Source organism: Cucurbita moschata, unplaced genomic scaffold (genome assembly GCF_002738365.1).
Source record: "Cucurbita moschata cultivar Rifu unplaced genomic scaffold, Cmos_1.0 Cmo_Scf00040, whole genome shotgun sequence".
NCBI classification, from domain to species: Eukaryota; Viridiplantae; Streptophyta; class Magnoliopsida; order Cucurbitales; family Cucurbitaceae; genus Cucurbita; species Cucurbita moschata.
This window is the reverse complement of record NW_019268556.1, coordinates 919,848-939,011: the sequence shown is the minus strand read 5'-3', so window position 1 is coordinate 939,011 and position 19,164 is coordinate 919,848. Positions and strand designations below refer to the sequence as shown.

The window sequence follows — 19,164 nt, the reverse complement described above, 5'->3', positions numbered from 1 at the left end:
TCTTTTGTAAGATGTCACGACCTGATTTTCGAAGCTTCGAAAAACCGCATCGTGACTAAAAAGACGAAATCGAAGACAAACAAAAGGAAAATAAAAGAAAAGAAAACCAAAGTAAAAAGATAAAAATACTTTGAATTAAAACAAAAGAGAGAAATTTTGTTTCTTAATTATTACAAAAGAAACTGCAAATATAAAATGAAATACAAAAGACTCTAAAAGACCGAAAAGGGATTGACGCTCCGGAACGACCCCCTCTGTGACTGTACAGCTCTCAAACGCTCCTCTACCTCGACCAGCAGCCAGTGAACACCTGAGAAAAATAAAGGAGAACGAGATGAGTATAAAAATTATACTCAGTAAGCCACCTACTTGTAGGCTCTCTTCGCATCTTAATTTAACAGAACCCCCATGGTTTCCTAATTCGGTTCTAGGACATCGGGTTCTAACCTTAGTCTCTTGGGGCTTGCCCCTTCGGTTTCACCGGTTCATCGTCCTTTCATTAGTCACCTAGAGGTTCCTTATGCCAAGCTGATATGGTCGGTATCTCTCTATGAGGCGCTACCTCTACATGGCTATCTAGGACTACATGGTATCTAGCCTAGGGGTGTGCTGAATACCCCTATGCCCATATAGTCCTCCTATGGGGGGCGCAACCCAACCCGTTCCCATGCAGCTAATGGGCTGTACGACGTGGGGACACATTTCCCATGCGAAATGGCTAAGAGCAGTAAGAACTGATTAGGGACCCTTGGTCCTCCCATGAAGCTATAGATATCGTTCTCACGCTAGCAATCTATGAACCCTCCTAAGTACTTTCTTGCCGTGGTAAACCGCTAAGTTTCTAGGGGAAAATTAAGTCTATCTAGAGCGGCATATCGCTCCTTAGAGAAATTCCCTAATCTTATCATAGAAATGGGCCCTAGCAATTAACAGAGGGTGCATGCAATCTTCTTCTAACATCATAGTATGTAATTCATGCAAACTAGGCATACCGGCTCAACGGGGCGATGACCTCCATCAAGCACCCAGAGCACGAAGTTCGCGCTCAATGGGGCGAATTCGTCCATCAAGCACCCGAAACCCGGCATACACAATTCTAACATAAATTAAACGCATGCATACGTACAACGGAAGCTTAAGACATATAAGCAACACTCAGATAATTCACCCAACACATCATAACAATCCATCTAATTAATCTCATTCATGGAGAGCTAATTTAAGGCAAAATTACTAACATGCATACATACAATCCAAGCGAACCCTACAAGTATTTCTTCCTAAATACCGGGTGGTGACTTACCTAGTTGACGTGTGCCCTTTTTGCTAGCGTTTCTTTGCCCGTGAGGTGTCCAAAAGTACTGATTTCTTTAAATTAGGTCCCTATTCACGTAAGAACAGTATTAGAACTGAAACCGGGACAAAAATCAGGCAAACAGAAAGCAACCGGGCCAAATTGGCCGTTCCACGCGCGCTCACGCGCCAGCAGCACGCTGAGAGTGCGTGGCCACGCGCGCGGGAAGGCGCCAGTCGTAGGCTGCAGGCGCGCCTACCACGCGCGCCCGCCTCCTCGTAGCCGCGGGTCGGCCGGTCTGGTCGGCTCGGCTCGTGTCGCGGTTCGGCCTGGCTTGCAAGCGACACGTGTCGACGCCTCGCTGGAGCTGCGTTGCTCCAGCCGATGGTCGACGCGTGTTCGGCGCCTGTCGCAGCCGTCCGCCGCACGCCGGCCGACTCCCTTTTTTTTTTTTTCTTCTTCTTCTTTCTCCTCTGCCCTCTGAAAATCGAAATACAACCTTCTTTTCCGATTTTCATATCTTTCGATCCGTAGATCGGATTGACATGATTCCTTCAACAAAGTTTTAGATCGTGTTACTGGCTACGTCCTCGTATTTTTTTCGTAATTTTCGATTAACTACTGGACGAGTTAAGAAGGTCGGAATTTTACTCACCGTTCTCGGATGACTCTCGGATCTCCGCCTTCAGGTTGAGGTCTGGCCAAACTTCTTCACAGATCATGCTTAGAGTTGTTCCTAGATGAATATATCAAGATTTTAGATCTTGATTCACAAAGAAAAATCGTAGATTTGGGGAAACGTTCAAGATTCTTACCTTGTGGGTTTTCCGACTTCTTGATGAAAAATGGGACTCCGGCCACCCACATTCTCTTTTCCCTTCCAAGAAAGTCTCTCTGCATGATCTTCACCTCCTTGCATCATGATCTGCACCGGAATAGACTCCGACGGTAATTTTCGGTGAGTCTTCCGGCGGTTCATCCTTTCTCCTCTCTCTAGGTTCTCTCTACCCCTTTCTCTCACTATCTCTCTTTTGCAGGACTATGGATGGGGTTTCGTTTGAACCCCTTAGGTGGTTGGAGGGGCAAATTTACCTATTTGCCCCTCTCAACTTTTCCTATATTTTTTTTTCTTTTTCTTCTTTCTTCGGGTATTACAAATTCTCCCCTTCTTAAGAACTTTCGTCCCCGAAAGTAGCTATCTCTTGGAAGAGTTTGGGATAGGCCCCTCTCCCATCTTCTTTACGTTCTCGAGTTGCCTCTTCATTAAGGTGGTTACTCCCACGAGACTTTTACTAAGGTGTTCGCTCTTTCATACCAACATTTCGCGTCTTGGTCTGACCCGATAGGGTCTGGTACCTGTATAGGCGTACCATCTCTTTGACATATAACTTATCTCATCGATCTACTCGATAAGTGGTCTCATCTGGGATGAGGTGAGTTGTCTTGGTTGGTCTACCCCAAGTATCCAAATCACGTTACGAGTCTGTTTAGTCTTTGGCAAACCCGAGAACAAACCCACACTCACTACTTCCCATTGAAGGACTGTAGCAATCTTGTTGGGCGCTATTTCGATGCCTTAACCTGCTAGCAGCATCATCTTACGAAACCCGCCATGTCTCTCTTCATTCCCAAGCCACCCATAGTATCTCTTCAGATAACTTCGTATATCCTAGGTGGAACGTATCAGATGTATAGTGGCTTCAGCTAAAACGTCTTTAGGATTTCCTCGTCTTAGGGAACACCTAGGCAGTCTTGCCAGTGCAGGACCCCGTCTGAGGAGATAGAACACCTAGTCGGCTTTTCCACCCCAGTCTGACTCCACACTTTGTTAAGGTGTTCATCAGATCTCTGGGCATCAAAGACACGTTTTCATAAAGTGGGTTGCATGGTCATCTATGCTATCTTAGCGATATTACCATTAACTGCAATCCCAGTTTCTAGCATTCTTCCTTCCATCTTGTAACTTCGCTTGCTTGGTGATCATTGCAGATGTATTAACGGTTTATGTCATTCCATCTGTACGACCAAGTACTCGAGGATCTTTAGTCAGTGTATGCTTGCACTTTTCTCCATGCTCGTAATGTTGCCATGTCTCCATGGCAAGCACGGTTGCTGCTAGTTAAAGGTCATGAGTAGGGTAATTTTGTTCGTGCTCTTTCTGCTTTCTTGAAGGGTAAGCTACTGCCTTACCATTCTGCGTAAGCACGCACCCTAAGCCCTTACATGAGGCATCTCTATACATTACAAGGTTGTCTAGCCCATCTTGAACTGCTGCAGTCACCAACCTTTGCTTAAGTTCCTGGAAACTCTCTGCGCCTACTGGTATTCAATCGAAGGATTTTCCCTCCTTGGTTAACTGTGCAGGCGCTGCAGAGATCTTGGAAATATCACGTACGAGTCTTTCGAAAGATTTCTAGAACTTCGTACCTTAGTGACTGTGGTCAGTTTTGGCCACCTCATAGCTACTTCAATCTTAGCGGTGTCTACAATGAATTCTTCGCTTGACACCACATAACTTCAGATGTCATCTCAGACAGCCAAAACTTGCTTTGGGGAACTTAGCGTACAATTGGTGTGTCCTTAACATCATCATAACTTTCCCCCGAGTGTTCCTTGTCAACTAATTCCATCTTGGTGTACAACGACACATTGTCATTGAAGTCGTCTTTGACGATAACAAGAAAATCTCATAAACATTCAATTAGTCTAAACCTAAACCTTAGCAAGACATTGATCAGGTCGAAAGGCTTATCGATAAACTTTCCTTCCTCGTGATTGCTCCTAATAGTTGCCTTCGATATATCACTCTCCTTGATCCACATAAGAGGTATCCTAAACTTGTCGAGACCCTTACAATCCTTACTACTTCACCAAGAATCTCGTAGCTACCTCCCAATTGGCCAACATAGGTCTTTCCCCATGACGAGATAACTTGTCATGTAACTTTCCTAACTACGAATACTCATCTGAGCTAAATGCAGGCTCTTTTGAAAATAAAGGTTCCTTGTATAAGTCCTCTGCATTCACCTAGGCCAACTCATGTAGTGTCTTATGATTGATCAAGTCACATTTCCTTTCGTAGTGATATCTTATATTGGCTCGTGTGTGTGCATCCATCAAGTTCTTGTAAAGGAGCCTATGGAACTCTCTAAAAACTCTTGTTTGGTAACTAGTCTTCCTCAAGCTCTAAGGATACTTTTATCTATGTCCAAGGTTTTCCGCAAGACACATTATGTCTTCTACTCCCCTTACTAGTGCACTATCACTATCTCACTACTCTTCAGGTAGTTTCTAAACTCACGTTATCTAGCATCTCTACCACTGTCTGAGTATGCTTCACAAGTATTTTGTTATACTCGTGTGAAACTGGAGTTCTACCCTTTGTAGTCCAGATCACTTATGCAAGGGTTGGTTCTTATTAACGCCCATCTAGACTTTCTTCCTTCAAACGGCGAAGGCATGACCATAGCTTGACCTCTTTTCTTGTTGTTCTCAACCCTGAGGTTCACTGGACTACCTTGACAGTTCAACGTCCCTCACCTTGTGAGCATACATGCCCTGACCAAAGGATAGGTTAGAACGCAGTTTCATGGTCCTGATAACCACGTACTGCTTTTGAACTTGGTCCTCTCCACCAAGGTCCAAAGCGACTTGTCATCCATTAGGTGATCCTTTAGTAGGAATATCCTACACCTCATGACTCATTAGTGGCATAAAGCGCACATCTCACTTATGGAAGTCCATGAACCTGAACTTATATCATGAAGACTCCAACCAACCTGGAAGCCAGGGCCTCCGCAGCTTCACTCTCTCTGTTGGTGAATCTTATTTCTCGACTTCCAACTTAACCAAACTCACCCGTGAAAATGGTTTGCTTGAGGGGTGCTTAATTCCTATAGTGGTCGCCCTTACTTGTAAGAACGATATTGTTTGGGTCTACTATGTGGTTTGTGCACCAAGACAGCCCTATACTAACTAGGCCTACTACGTGGTCTCTACGGAGGCATGCTTGACATCTAGAATTATGGTTGTGGGAGGCTGAGCCATAGGTATACCATCTCTTACTAGACCTTAGAAGGTATGATATACATTTCTATGGGTTGGACGTCACGCACTTTGCAAAGTCGCCCCTTTGTCTTCCTAAGGCCAGTAAGTTATAACATGAACCCTCTCGGCCTCCTCACAATAACTCAAATCTAGCATCAACAGTAATAGAGTGAACTTTCACTATTAAACACTCTAAAGTGTAATCATAGTTACCACTTTTCCAAAACAAACATCAATTTTTTACAGCCTTGCAACCACTCATATCCTACTAAACAGGGTTAAAATGCATACCTGGTCGCGGCGAGGCGTGTCGTTGAGCTGAGTCACAGAGGTGTACGACTCTCTATCCTAGAAAAAGTCTACCGAATCTAAAACCTGACTACTCTGATACCAATCTGTCACGACCCGATTTTCGAGGCTTCAAAAAACTGCATCGTGACTAAAAAGACGAAATTGAAAACAAACAAAAGAAAAATAAAAGAAAAGAAAACCAAAGTAAAAAGATAAAAATACTTTGAATTAAAACAAAAGAGAGAAATTTTGTTTCTTAATTATTACAAAAGAAATTGCAAATATAAAATGAAATACAAAAGACTCTAAAAGACCGAAAAGGGACTGACGCTCCGGAACGACCCCCTCTGTGACTGTACAGCTCTCAAACGCTCCTCTACCTCGACCAGCAGCCAGTGAACACTTGAGAAAAATAAAGGAGAACGGGATGAGTATAAAAATTATACTCAGTAAGCCACCTACTTGTAGGCTCTCTTCGCATCTTAATTTAACAGAACCCCCATGGTTTCCTAATTCGGTTCTAGGACATCGGGTTCTAACCTTAGTCTCTTGGGGCTTGCCCCTTCGATTTCATCGGTTCATCGTCCTTCCATTAGTCACCTAGAGGTTCCTTATGCCAAGCTGATATGGTCGGTATCTCTCTATGAGGCGCTACCTCTACATGGCTATCTAGGACTACATGGTATCTAGCCTAGGGGTGTGCTGAATACCCCTATGCCCATATAGTCCTCCTATGGGGGGCGCGACCCAACCCGTTCCCATGCAGCTAATGGGCTATACGACGTGGGAACACATTTCCCATGCGAAATGGCTAAGAGCAGTAAGGACTGATCAGGGACCCTTGGTCCTCCCACGAAGCTATAGATACCGTTCTCACGCTAGCAATCTATGAACCCTCCTAGGTACTTTCTTGCTGTGGTAAACCACTAAGTTTCTAGGGGAAAATTAAGTCTATCTAGAGTGGCATATCGCTCCTAAGAGAAATTCCCTAATCTTATCATAGAAATGGGCCCTAGCAATTAACAGAGGGTGCATGCAATCTTCTTCTAACATCATAGTATGTAATTCATGCAAACTAGGCAGACCGGCTCAACGGGGCGATGACCTCCATCAAGCTCCCAGAGCACGAAGTTCGCGCTCAATTCAAGCACCCAAAACCCGGCATACACAATTCTAACATAAATTAAACGCATGCATACCTACAACGGAAGCTTAAGGCATACAAGCAACACTCAGATAATTCACCCAACACATCATAACAATCCATCTAATTAATCTCATTCATGGAGAGCTAATTTAAGGCAAAATTACTAACATGCATACATACAATCCAAGCGAACCCTACAAGTATTTCTTCCTAAATACCGGGTGGTGACTTACCTAGTTGACGCGTGCCCTTTTTGCTAGCGTTTCTTTGCCTGTGAGGTGTACAAAAGTACTGATTTCTTTAAATTAGGTCCCTATTCACGTAAGAACAGTATTAGAACTATAACCGAGACAAAAATCGGGCAAACAGAAAGCAACCAGGCCAAATTGGCCGTTCCACGCGCGCTCACGCGCCAGCAGCACGCTGGGAGTGTGTGGCCACGCGCGCGGGAAGACGCTAGTCGCAAGCTGCACGCGCTCCTACCATGCGCGCGCGCCTCTGCGTAGCCGCGGGTCGGCCGGTCCGGTCGGCTCGGCTCACGTCGCGGTTCGGCCCGGCTTGCAGGCGACCCGTGTCGACGCCTCGCTGGAGTTGCGTTGCTCCAGCCGATGGTCGCAGCGTGTCCAGCGCCTGTCGCAGCCGTCCGCCGCTCGCCGGCCGACTCCCTTCTTTTTTTTTTTTTTCTTCTTCTTCTTTCTTCTCTGCCCTCTGAAAACCGAAACACAACCTTCTTTTCCGATTTTCATATCTTTCGATCTGTTGATCGGATCGACATGATTCCTTCAACAAAGTTTTAGATCGTGTTATTGGCTACATCCTCGTATTTTTTTTGTAATTTTCGATTAACTATCGGATGAGTTAAGAAGGTCGGAATTTCGCTCACCGTTCTCGGACGACTCTCGGATCTCCGCCTTCGGGTTGAGGTCTGGCCAAACTTCTTCACAGATCATGCTTAGAGTTGTTCCTAGATGAATATATCAAGATTTCAGATCTTGATTCACAAAGGAAACCAATAGATTTGGGGAAACGTTCAAGATTCTTACCTTGTGGGTTTTCCGACTTCTTGATGAAAAATGGGACTCCGGCCACCCACATTCTCTTTTCCCTTCCAAGAAAGTCTCTCTGCATGATCTTCACCTCCTTGCATCATGATCTTCACCGGAATAGACTCCGACGGTAATTTTCGGTGAGTCTTCCGGCGGTTCATCCTTTCTCCTCTCTCTAGGTTCTCTCTACCCCTTTCTCTCTACCCCTTTCTCTCACTATCTCTCTTTTGCAGGACTATGGATGGGGTTTCGTTTGAACCCCTTAGGTGGTTGGAGGAGCAAATTTACCTATTTGCCCCTCTCAACTTTTCCTATATTTTTTTTTCTTTTTCTTCTTTCTTCGGGTATTACATAAGATCTCTAAGAAAGTGAAATCTTACTCTTATGTGTTTGGAACGTCCATGTAGAACTGGATTTTTGGATAACTTAATAGTTGAAGTATTATCATACATTACCTTTGCTCCTTCTATTTGAGAGTGACCAATCTCTTTTGAGTATCCTCCTCATCCAGCTTGCTGACATGCACAGGCACTAGCAGCAACAAATTCAGCTTCTGTGGTTGATAAGGTGGCTATAGGTTGCTTACGAGAAAACCAAGCTACTGCTTCTCCACTCATCATAAACACATAGCCTGAAGTTCTCTTGCTATCTTCCATGTCTTCGACATAGTCACTATCAGTAAATTCAATTAAATCACAAACTCCTCCCTTTCTATAAAATATACCAAAATCTACTGTACCTTTCAAGTACCTTAAAACTCTTTTAGCTGCTGCAAAATGTTGTTGCGTTGGACATGCCATAAAACGACTAATCAAACTTACAACAAACATGAGATCAGGACGAGTATCTGTGAGATACATCAGACTTCCCACTATTTGTTTATACAAAGTTACATCTACTTTTGCACCATTTTTATCTTTGCCAATTTTCTGTCCTCCCTTCCTCTTAATGAAGAGTGTCTGCTCACTAGAACTGCTTGTGAATTCTTCCTTGTGAAAGTAGGATTCTACTCGACTAAACCAGGTTCTAGGTGCTTGTTTTAATCCATAGAGAGTCTTTTGGAGTTTGTACACCATCTCCTCACTTCCCTTTTCAGTTTCCAACCTTTTTGGGCGGCAAAAACAATGATTATCCATTTTGGCCACAAATGCGTACGCTCCCGAATAATCAATTATATGCTCTTATGTGTAGCTTTTTACCACCAATCTTGCTTTGCATTTATAACTTCTCCAGACTCATTTAGATTAGTTTTATAAATCCATTTCACTTCTATTTTCTTTGCTCCAACCAGAAGAACCACCAAGTTCCATGTTTGATTTTTTTCAATGGATTTGATTCCTTCATCCATAGCCAATCTCTATTTTCTTCATCCTCTTTAGATAAACCTTCACCGGAATTATAATATGCTAACCATAAAGGTGGATGTCGATTTCTCCCCTCCCTTGTTATCAAATCTGGTGCAACAGCTACTGGAAATTTTTTTTCAGCAACTGGTTCAATTATTTCAGCAACCGGTTCAGTAGTTTCCTCCATAATTTCCCCTTCTTTGTTTTCAGCATCTAGTTCAATTGTTTCAGCAACAAGTTTAGTTGTTTCCTCTGTGACTTCTCCTTCTTTGGTTGTGTTCTCATCAATTTCAATATTTCTCCAAGTCCAATTTTGTTTCACCTTAAAAAAAAATTCAATCACATTCACGATCTTCCTCAAAAGCTACATTACGACTTACTATAATTTTATTTGTAGTTGGATCAAATATTTTATAACCTTTTATTTTCGCTGTTGACTCCAAATAAAACACATGTTATACTTTTATCTTTCAGTTTGCTTCTCTTTGCATCTAGAATATGGACATGTTCCACACATCCAAAAACTCTGAAATAATCTACGGATGGTTTCACTCTGCTCCAAGCCTCTTCTGGTGCCATGTCTTTTATAGCAAGAGTGGGTGATTGATTCAAAATGTGAATCGTCCACCTGACTGCTTCAGGCCAGAAATTTTTAGGCACTTTCTTCAATGTCAGCATAGCTCTTAGCAAGTTCATCACAGTGTGATTTTTGCGTTGGGCCACTCTATTTTGCTGTGGGATATAGGCTCTGGTCAATTATCTCTTCACTCCATGCTGTTTGCAAAAATCGTTGAATTCTGCAAAGATGAATTCTCCTCCTCTATCTGTCCTTAAACATTTTATAGGCATTCCAATTTCCTTTTCCGCCATTGCTTTGAAAATTTGAAATGATAAAATGTTTCTGATTTTTCTACGAGAAAATAACTTCATGCCTTCCTTGAGAACTCATCTATAAAGCACAAGTACTTTTTTTGGCCACTTGAAGTTGGTGAAATTGGACCACATAGATCAGCATAAACAAGACCCAATTTTTTCGTTGCTCTCCATTTACCCATTTTTGGAAATGGAGTCCGATGTTGCTTGTCTTTCATACATGCCTCACATGTGGTGTTTGGGGCTACAATTTGCGACAAGCCTTTCACCATTCTTTTGTATTTCAAGGTGCACAAGCCTTTGTAGCTGAGATGACCGTAACGATGGTGCCAAAGTGTTGACTGATCCATATTTGAAACTTGGAGGCATCTTCCTTCATTTGTTGCGGTAGATGGTTCAGTACGCAAAATAAACAGTCGATTTGTGCTCATAATTGACTCTGCTATTTTTTCTTTTTGTGGATGATAAATGCTACATACACCATCTTTGAACAACACTGCAACTCATTTTTCTTGTATTTGTCCAATGCTCAAGAGATTATTTTTTAGGTCAGGTACCCAATACACATTACTAATAGTGTAACGAACCCCATGCAAAGTTAATTTCACTACATTCTTTCTCGTAACTTTTATACATGTATTATTTCCAAGCTTGACAATGTGGGAAAAGGCCTTATCTAAGCTTGAAAACATACCTTCACTGTCACACATATGGTTTGAGCAACCAGAACTTAAGAATCATGCATCACTCCTTTTTGCTTCATGTCTTTCCATATGAGTCATTAACACCATTTCATCCTCTTCTTCCAACTCCATAATTCAATTCCTTATTCATCTTTGGACATTCATATTGAAAATGACCTAAGTCATGGCACCTATAACATTCAATAGTTGCTTTGTTGAAAGTTGATCTTTCTCTTCTGCGTCCTCTGCCCCTGTAAGTTCCTCTTCCTCTGTTACTTATTTTTGTTTGTCCTTCGACTTTTAGAACTTGCTCCTCTCCATTAATGTTAGATCTTCGAAATTTTTGTTCATGCACCACTAATGAACTTTGTAATTCAACAATGGACATGCTATTAGTATCTTTGAAATCCACAATGGATACTAACATAAGTAAATTTTTCAGTCACATAATTTTTTCTACAATTTTCTTGTCTCCATTGCTTCTCAACTTGTTGGAGATTTTCATCACTCTTGCAAAATAATCTGTGATACTTTAATCCTTCTTCATATCTAGGATCTCAAATTCTCTCATATTGGTTTCCACCAAATTTTCGCTTCATTGAGTCCCAAGCAATCTTCGCTATGCGACGACCAAAGATTTGTTCAAAGATAGTACGATCAATTGCCTGGAAGAGGTAATACTTTACTTGGTGATCTTTGAGTCTAGCATCATTAAGGTGGCCCTTTTGTGCCACAGTTAGCATTGTTCCTTCCTTTGGTTGTGAGAAAACAATCTCCACCACACTCCATAAACCCTTTGCTCTGATCAAATTTGTCATCATCTCACTCCAATGATCATAGTGACCATCGAAGTGAGGGATCTTTGCTAAAGTTTTGTCTTCACTCATACTCTCTATTTAATCACTCAAAAATTGCAACTTTGATCCTATTGTTAGGTTTTGGCAGAAGAATAACTAAGCCAGCAACATAAATAATTGAAGTTTAAAGTGATGATATTATTGAAGACTGAACTTGGCTTTTGTAGCTTTACAAATAACCTAAATAGAAACTAAACACATGTAAAGTAAAATAGTTAAACTAAATACCTAACAATACTCTAACTACCCAAAAGAAAACATCTCTATTTTAACTATTGACACAATCAAATTCTTCTAACAATTTTTTAGTTGGTTGGGCTGGTTAAATTGACCCGACTAAAAAAATGTAACTTGTGAGTAGATATAAATTTTTTATTTTCCAAGAATTCAACCCAACCTAACCTTGATGGTTTAGGTTAGATAGTCTGGATTGGTTGGATTCTCGGTTCATATGAACACCCCTCATTTGTGATGGTAGAGAATTGAACCTCTCAATTTTTTTTTTTTTTTTTTGTCAAGATTATATTTGCATTCTTACTCGCACAGTTGCATTTAGGTATGTCATATTGAGTTAAGCTAAATATATTATTTTTTTCCTTAATTTATTAGATAATTCTCATATAGTCGCTCGATCATCATTTAAAATTATTAAATTTTATTAACAAGAAAAGAAGATGCATTAATATATTATTGCTTTCGTGAGCATATTTGGGAATGAACAATTAACTCGAGTACTAAGTGACATCCCCACACATCCATGTATATATAATATTGAGAATAATACTTTAACTAGCTATGCTACTTACATTCTACTTGTAAATTTTAATTTTTTTATAATTGAGATTTTTTTATAGTTATTATGAAAAAACGTACAAAATTTTAAAATATTAAGCATTGAATTAATAACCTAAAAGATTAATCAGTAAAGATTGGTTAATTAGTTTACTTAATCAAATAAATCATAATTTTAAATTAAACTAATTGCATTTGGAAAAGGTCAAACCTTTGACTTTCCATGTACCAAATCTATTGGAAAAAGAAAAAAGGCATGTAAATGCAAGTTTAGGTTGGACTTTTAAGTTCGTAGACATTTCATATTCTTATTAATAAATCTATTGATACATCTTTTACTCATCAAGCTGAATTCGAGTTGGAACCCTTGATAGCAATGATAGTTATATAATCATGGGATCCGTGGCGCAATGGTAGTGTGTCTAACTCCAGATTAGAAAGTTGCGTGTTCAATTCACGTCGAGTTCATTCACTATTCAATGTGTACTTGTTAGCTAGCTCGAGTTTAAAATTTTGTTTTACTCTTGTCAAGCTGAATTCATTATTGCATCTTTTACTAGACAAGCTGAATTCAAGTTGGAACCCTTGATAGTAATGATATTTAAATAATCATGGGATTCGTGGCGTAATGGTAGCACGTCTGACCCTTGCGTGTTCGATTCACGTTGGGTTCATTCAATATTCAATGTGCAATTGATAGCTAGCTTAAAATTTTGTTTTACTCTTGTCAAACTGAATTCATTGCTGCATCTTTTACTAGTTAAGCTGAATTCCATTTGGAACCATCGATAGTAATGTTAATTATATAACCATGGGATTCGTGGTGCAATGGTAATGTGTATGACTCTGATCAGAAGGTTGCGTGTTCAATTCACATGGGTTCATTCAATATTCAACGTGCACTTGTTTAGCTAGCACAAAAACTTGTTTTACTCGTCAAGCTGAATTTGAGTTGGAACCTTTGATAGCAATGATAGTTATATAATCATGGGATTTGTGGCGCAATGGTAGTTCGTCTGACTCCAAATTAGAAGGTTGCGCGTGTTCGATGGATTCACATCGGGTTTATTCAATATAAAACGTGTACTTTGTTAGCTAGCTCGAGTTCATTCAATATTAAATGTGCACTTGATAGCTAGCTTAAAATTTTGTTTTACCCTTGTCAAGCTGAATTCGATTTGGAACCATGGATACTAATGTTAATTATATAACCATGAGATCTGTGGCAACCATGGATAGTAATGTTAATTATATAACCATGAGATCTGTGGGGCAATGGTAGTGCATCTAACTCCAAATCAGAAGGTTGCATGTTTGATTCACGTTGGGTTCATTCAATATTTGGCGAGCTGCATCTTTTACTAGACAAGCTGAATTCGATTTGGAACCATTGATAGTAATGTTAGTTATATAATCATGAGATCTGTGGCGCAATGGAAGCGCGTTTGACTCCAGATCAGAAGGTTGGTTTTATGTGTTCGATTCACGTCAGGTTCATTCAATATTAAATGTGCACTTGATAGCTAGCTTAAAATTTTGTTTTACTCTTGTCAAGCTGAATTCATTGCTGCATCCTTTACTAGTCAAGCTAAATTCGATTTGGAACCATTGATAGTAATGTTAGTTACATAACCATGAGATTCGTGGCGCAATGGTAGTGCGTCTAACTCCAAATCAAAAGGTTGCATGTTCGATTCAGGTTGGGTTCATTCAATATTCAACGTTCACTTATTTAGCTAGCTCAAAAACTTGTTTTAGGGTTCATGGGATAGCAAGCTCAAAAATTTGTTTCACTCTTGTCGAGCTAAATTCATTTCTGCTTATTTTACTAGTCGAGCTGAATTCGATTTGGAACCCTTCATAGCAATATTAGTTATTATAATCATGGGATCTGTGGCTCGATTTGGAACCCATGGGATCTGTGGCTCGATTTGGAACCCTTAATAGTAATATTAGTTATATAATCATTGGATCCGTGGCCTAATGGTTGTGCATCTGACTCCAGATCAGAAGGTTTGTTAGTTATTCTTGGGATCCGTGGCGCAATTTGGAACCCTTGATAGTAATATTAGTTATATAATCATGGGATCCGTGGCCTAATGGTTGCGCGTCTGACTCCAGATCAGAAGGTTTGTTAGTTATATAATCTTGGGATCCGTGGCGCAATGGTTGCGCGTCTGACTCCAGATCAGTAGGTTGCGCGATTGATTCACATCGGTTTCATTCATTATTCAACGTGCACTTGTAAGCTAGCTCGAGTTCATTCAATATTCAATGTGCACATGATAGCTAGCTCAAAAAAAAATTTTACTCTTTTCAAGCCAAATTCATTGTTGCATCTTTTACTAGTCAAGCTGAATTCGAGTTGGAACCCTTGATAGTAATGTTATTTATATAATCATGGGATCCGTGGCGCGATAGTAGTGCATCTGACTCGAGATCAGAAGGTTGCGTGTTTGATTCACGTCGAGTTCATTCTATATTTAATGTGCACTTGATAACTAGCACAAAAATTTGTTTTACTCTTGTCAAGCTGAATTCATTACTTTGAATTCGAGTTGGAACCCTGGATAGTAATGTTAGTTATATAATTTTTGGATCCGTAGCGCAATGGTACCACGTCTGACTTTAGATTAGAAGGTTGCGTGTTCGATTCACGTCTAGTTCATAAAATATTCAATGTACACTTGATATCTACGTCAAAAAATTTTTTTACTATTGTCAAGCTAAGTTCATTGCTGCATCTTTTACTAGTCAAGTTGAATTCAAATTGGAGCCCTTGATAGCAATGATAGTTATATAATCATGGGATCCGTGGCGCAATGGTAGCGCGTCTGACTCCAGGTTAGAACGTTTGGTTCATTCTTTATCTGAGTTCATTGCTGCATCTTTTACTATTCAAGTTGAATTCAAATTGGAGCCCTTGATAGCAATGATAGTTATATAATCATGGGATCCGTGGCGCAATGGTAGCGCGTCTGACTCCAGGTTAGGACGTTTGGTTCATTCTTTATTTAATGTGCACTTGATATCTACGTCAAAATTTTTTTTTACTATTGTCAAGCTGAGTTCATTGCTGCATCTTTTACTATTCAAGTTGAATTCAAATTGGAGCTCTTGATAGCAATGATAGTTATATAATCATAGGATCTGTGGCGCAATGGTAGTGTGTCTGACTCTAGATCAAAAGGTTGCATGTTTGATTCACGTTGGATTCATTCAATATTCAATTTGCACTTTTGATATTCAAGCTGAATTCGAGTTGGAACCCTTGATAGTAAAATGATAACTAATCAAGGGATCCGTGGCGCAATGGTAGTGCGTCTGTCTCTAGATCAAAAGGTTGTGTTGTTCCATTCATGTTAGGTTCATTCAATATTCAATGTGCACTTGATATCTAGCTCAAAAACTTGTTTTTCTCTTGTCAAGCTGAAAATATTGCTGCATCTTTTACTAGACAAGCTGAATTTGAGTTGTAGCCCTTGATAGTAATGATAGTTGTATAATCATGGGATCTGTGGCGCAATGGTAATGCGTGACTCCAGATCAGAAGGTTGTGTGTTCGATTCACTTCTTTCCATATAAGGAAAAAGGAATCCATAAGGCGATTCACTTCTTTCCATATAAGGAAAAAGGAATCCATAAGGAAAAAGGAATCCAAATCATTCATGTGGAGACCTGTAGACGGAATTCACTTCTTTCCATATCAGGAAAAAGGAAAGTTCATTTGATCCAAATCATTCATGTGGAGACATGTAGATGGAAGTAGGTGAGTTTGTCTTAAGTACTGATTTTGGGACTTGAACAATGGACCCCACCCTCTCGGACTTGGTTTATGATTGGATCATAAACAAATTGTTTATTAGAGAATCAGTGGTGGACCCCTAAGTATTGATTTTGGGACTTGAACAATGGACCCCACCCTCTCATTGGCCCAAGAGAGACTTGGACTTGGTTTATGATTGGATCATAAACAGAATTAGTGGTGGACCCCACCCTTTCATTGGCCCAAGAGGGATTTGGACTTGGTTTATGATTGGATCATAAACAGAATTAGTGGTGGACCCCACCCTTTCATTGGCCCAAGAGGGATTTGGACTTGGTTTATGATTGGATCATAAACAGATTGTTTATTAGAGAATTAGTGGTACTTAAGGTGAAAGATGTAATTACAGGGGTAAAACAGACTTTTGACCCAACTATAATTATGAACAACTCGTGCTGATCTTCCCCAAGAGCTCACATCGACGGGAAGGTTGCGTGTTTGATTCACGTCGTTTTCATTCAATATTCAATGTGCACTTGTTAACTAGCTCGAGTTCATTCAATATTCAATGTTCACATAATAGCTAGCTTAAAAATTTGTTTTACTCATCGTTTACTAGTCAAGCAGAAGTCGAGTTGGAACCCTTGATAGTAATGTTAGTTATATAATCATGGGATCCGTGGTGCAATGATAGCGCGTCTAACTCTAGATCAGAAGGTTGAGTGTTCAATTCACGTCGGGTAAATTCAATATTCAATGTGCACTTGATAGCAAGCTCAAAATTTTGTTTAACTCTTGTCAAGCTGTATTCATTGCTGCATCTTTTACTAGTCAAGCTGAATTCGAGTTGGAATCCTTGATAGTAATGTTATTTATATAATCATGGGATCATTGGCGGAATGGTAGCACGTCGGGTTCATTCTTGAACACTAGAATAGTATGTGGGACATACATGAGGATCGTGTTATTAATTAGCTAGCTAGCTCAAAAATTTATATTGTATAAGGTTGGGGGGTGTCTAGGATTTGAAGGCCCTAATACTCATTGTCTTGAGCATGAGACTAAATTGTATATAATTATGCCTTTAAGAAAGAGTTGGGATGTGTGTTAATACGCAACATGAAAATAATAGTTTCTTACGTGTCCAACCACAATAGTTTTTGTATTGAAAATATATGACACTCTTGAGGAAGGGAAGACTAAAATTTTCACAGATCACTTGAAGTATTTATTCACTCAATAGAAACTAAATATAGACCGTGGAGGTAGCTAAAACTGGTGAGGATAATAAGGTAGACATACAATATCATTAAAGAAAGGAAAATGTGGTTGTCAATGCCTTGAGGAGGAAAACAGCCCACTGTCAGCTATGATCACCGAACAGTCACGAGTGCAAGTTGACTTAGAGCGGGAAAAGATAGTAGTAATAGTCGGAGAAGTTGTGGTACAGATTGCTCAACTACGAACTCTCAGGCACCAAATTATAGATTCCTAACAAGGGAATCCTATTTTTTTAAAGACCATGAGTCAGCACATCATGATCGGTTGATTATTTTTCTAAGTTCACAAACAATGGACCTCTTTGTCCAGGACGTTTGTGATGAGCTGAGGAACAAGATATTGACGTAGACTTATAACTCAAACGTTATAAGAATTGTTAATGTGTCTGCGTGTAAATTTCTCAAACAATAGGGATTCTAAGTTATACCTTATGAAATTCACTTATAATAAATAATTTCAAAGCAATCATTTTGTATGACATGGTTCGTTACTCTCTATAGGAAACAATGTAGATCCCAGGTATATTGGGATGAAGTGGTTAGATGCAAGCTACTAGGATGAGAGTTGGTTCAAGCTACCAATGAGGTCATGCAGAAGATCAAGATGAAGATGCATTCAAACGAAGAGTAGACAGAAAAATTATGTCGATGTAAGATGTAGAAACCTAGGGTTTGAAGTAAGCGGCAAGGTATTCTTGAAGATGGCACCAATGAAGTTTGTTTTGAGATTTAAGTGTAAAAACAAGTTAAACGCACACTTCATCATTCCCTTTAAAATTCTAAATTGGATCACACTTGTGGCATATTGATTAGCTCTACCACAATCCCTACCACAATCCCTTTTTGTCATGTGCTCCTGTATCTACGCTCCATAAGTATATAACCGATAGATTTAGTAAAATGACTCATTTTATTCCTTGTCACAAAATTGATAATACAAAACATATAGACTTGTTCTTTAGGAAACTTGTACATTGCAACGCAACATAGTTAGTAATCATGATGTTAAATTTTTAAGCCACTTTTGGCGTGTTTTGTGGAGTAATTTGGGAACTAAGCTTGTATATTCAAGTACTTATCATCCTGTAAAGGATGGTCAAATCGAGCTTGTTAATATGCTATGTAATGGATGATCAAACCAAACTTGCAAATTTGTTTTAGAACTTGCATGCTAGAGTCATTAAAGAGGTGCTGATCAAACCTTTCATGGGGTGATTCAAATCACGAGTTTAAAAACAAGTATTCTTTAATATTTATTGTGATCATCAAGGTAATCTATTTCAAAAAATTTCCTTAGGTTGACTCTTTATCGTTTTTTTGAGTTCTTTGATAATTTAGATATAAAAGTCTTCTTCTTTAATAAGGTCTTTAAATCAATTAGTATTTCTTGTGTTTATATTTGTATGCTATAATCATTCAATTAGTTTTGATCAAGCTATCTTGTAGAGTGATTCGAATCCCACATTTAAAAGCAAGTTTTTTTTACTCTTAATCTTGATCATCAAAGTAATTCATTCCAAAACTTTCATATAGGTTGATTCATTATTGTTTTTGGGGTTCTTGGATAATTTAGATCTAATGTTATTATTCTTCGCGACGTCTATTAAATCAAATCTCAAGAGTTTGTCCCAAAATTGTTGGGATATAATTAAGACCATAAAATGTTAATATAGCTAAGTTATATTGGTTCATGAATAAACTCTAAGCTAGATTTTTTTTTTTTTTTTTTTTTTAAAATAAAT

The 19,164-nt window shown here is 39.4% G+C and overlaps 1 long non-coding RNA gene across 2 annotated transcripts in view; it reads right to left on the bottom strand.

Annotated features, from left to right (window-relative positions):
• Window positions 1-7,062: 7,062 nt before the first annotated feature.
• LOC111432785 overlaps window positions 7,063-19,164 on the bottom strand; it is a 16,119-nt gene continuing 4,017 nt past the window's right edge. Inside the window, exons 2-4 of one of the 2 annotated variants that reach the window (XR_002708688.1) lie at window positions 7,823-8,031; window positions 7,663-7,743; window positions 7,063-7,092 (exon numbers count right to left, since the gene is read on the bottom strand). This is a non-coding gene — a long non-coding RNA (uncharacterized LOC111432785). Of the gene's footprint in view, window positions 7,093-7,466; window positions 7,744-7,822; window positions 8,032-19,164 lie in introns of those variants that run through there. The other variant, XR_002708687.1, reaches the window with a different exon arrangement.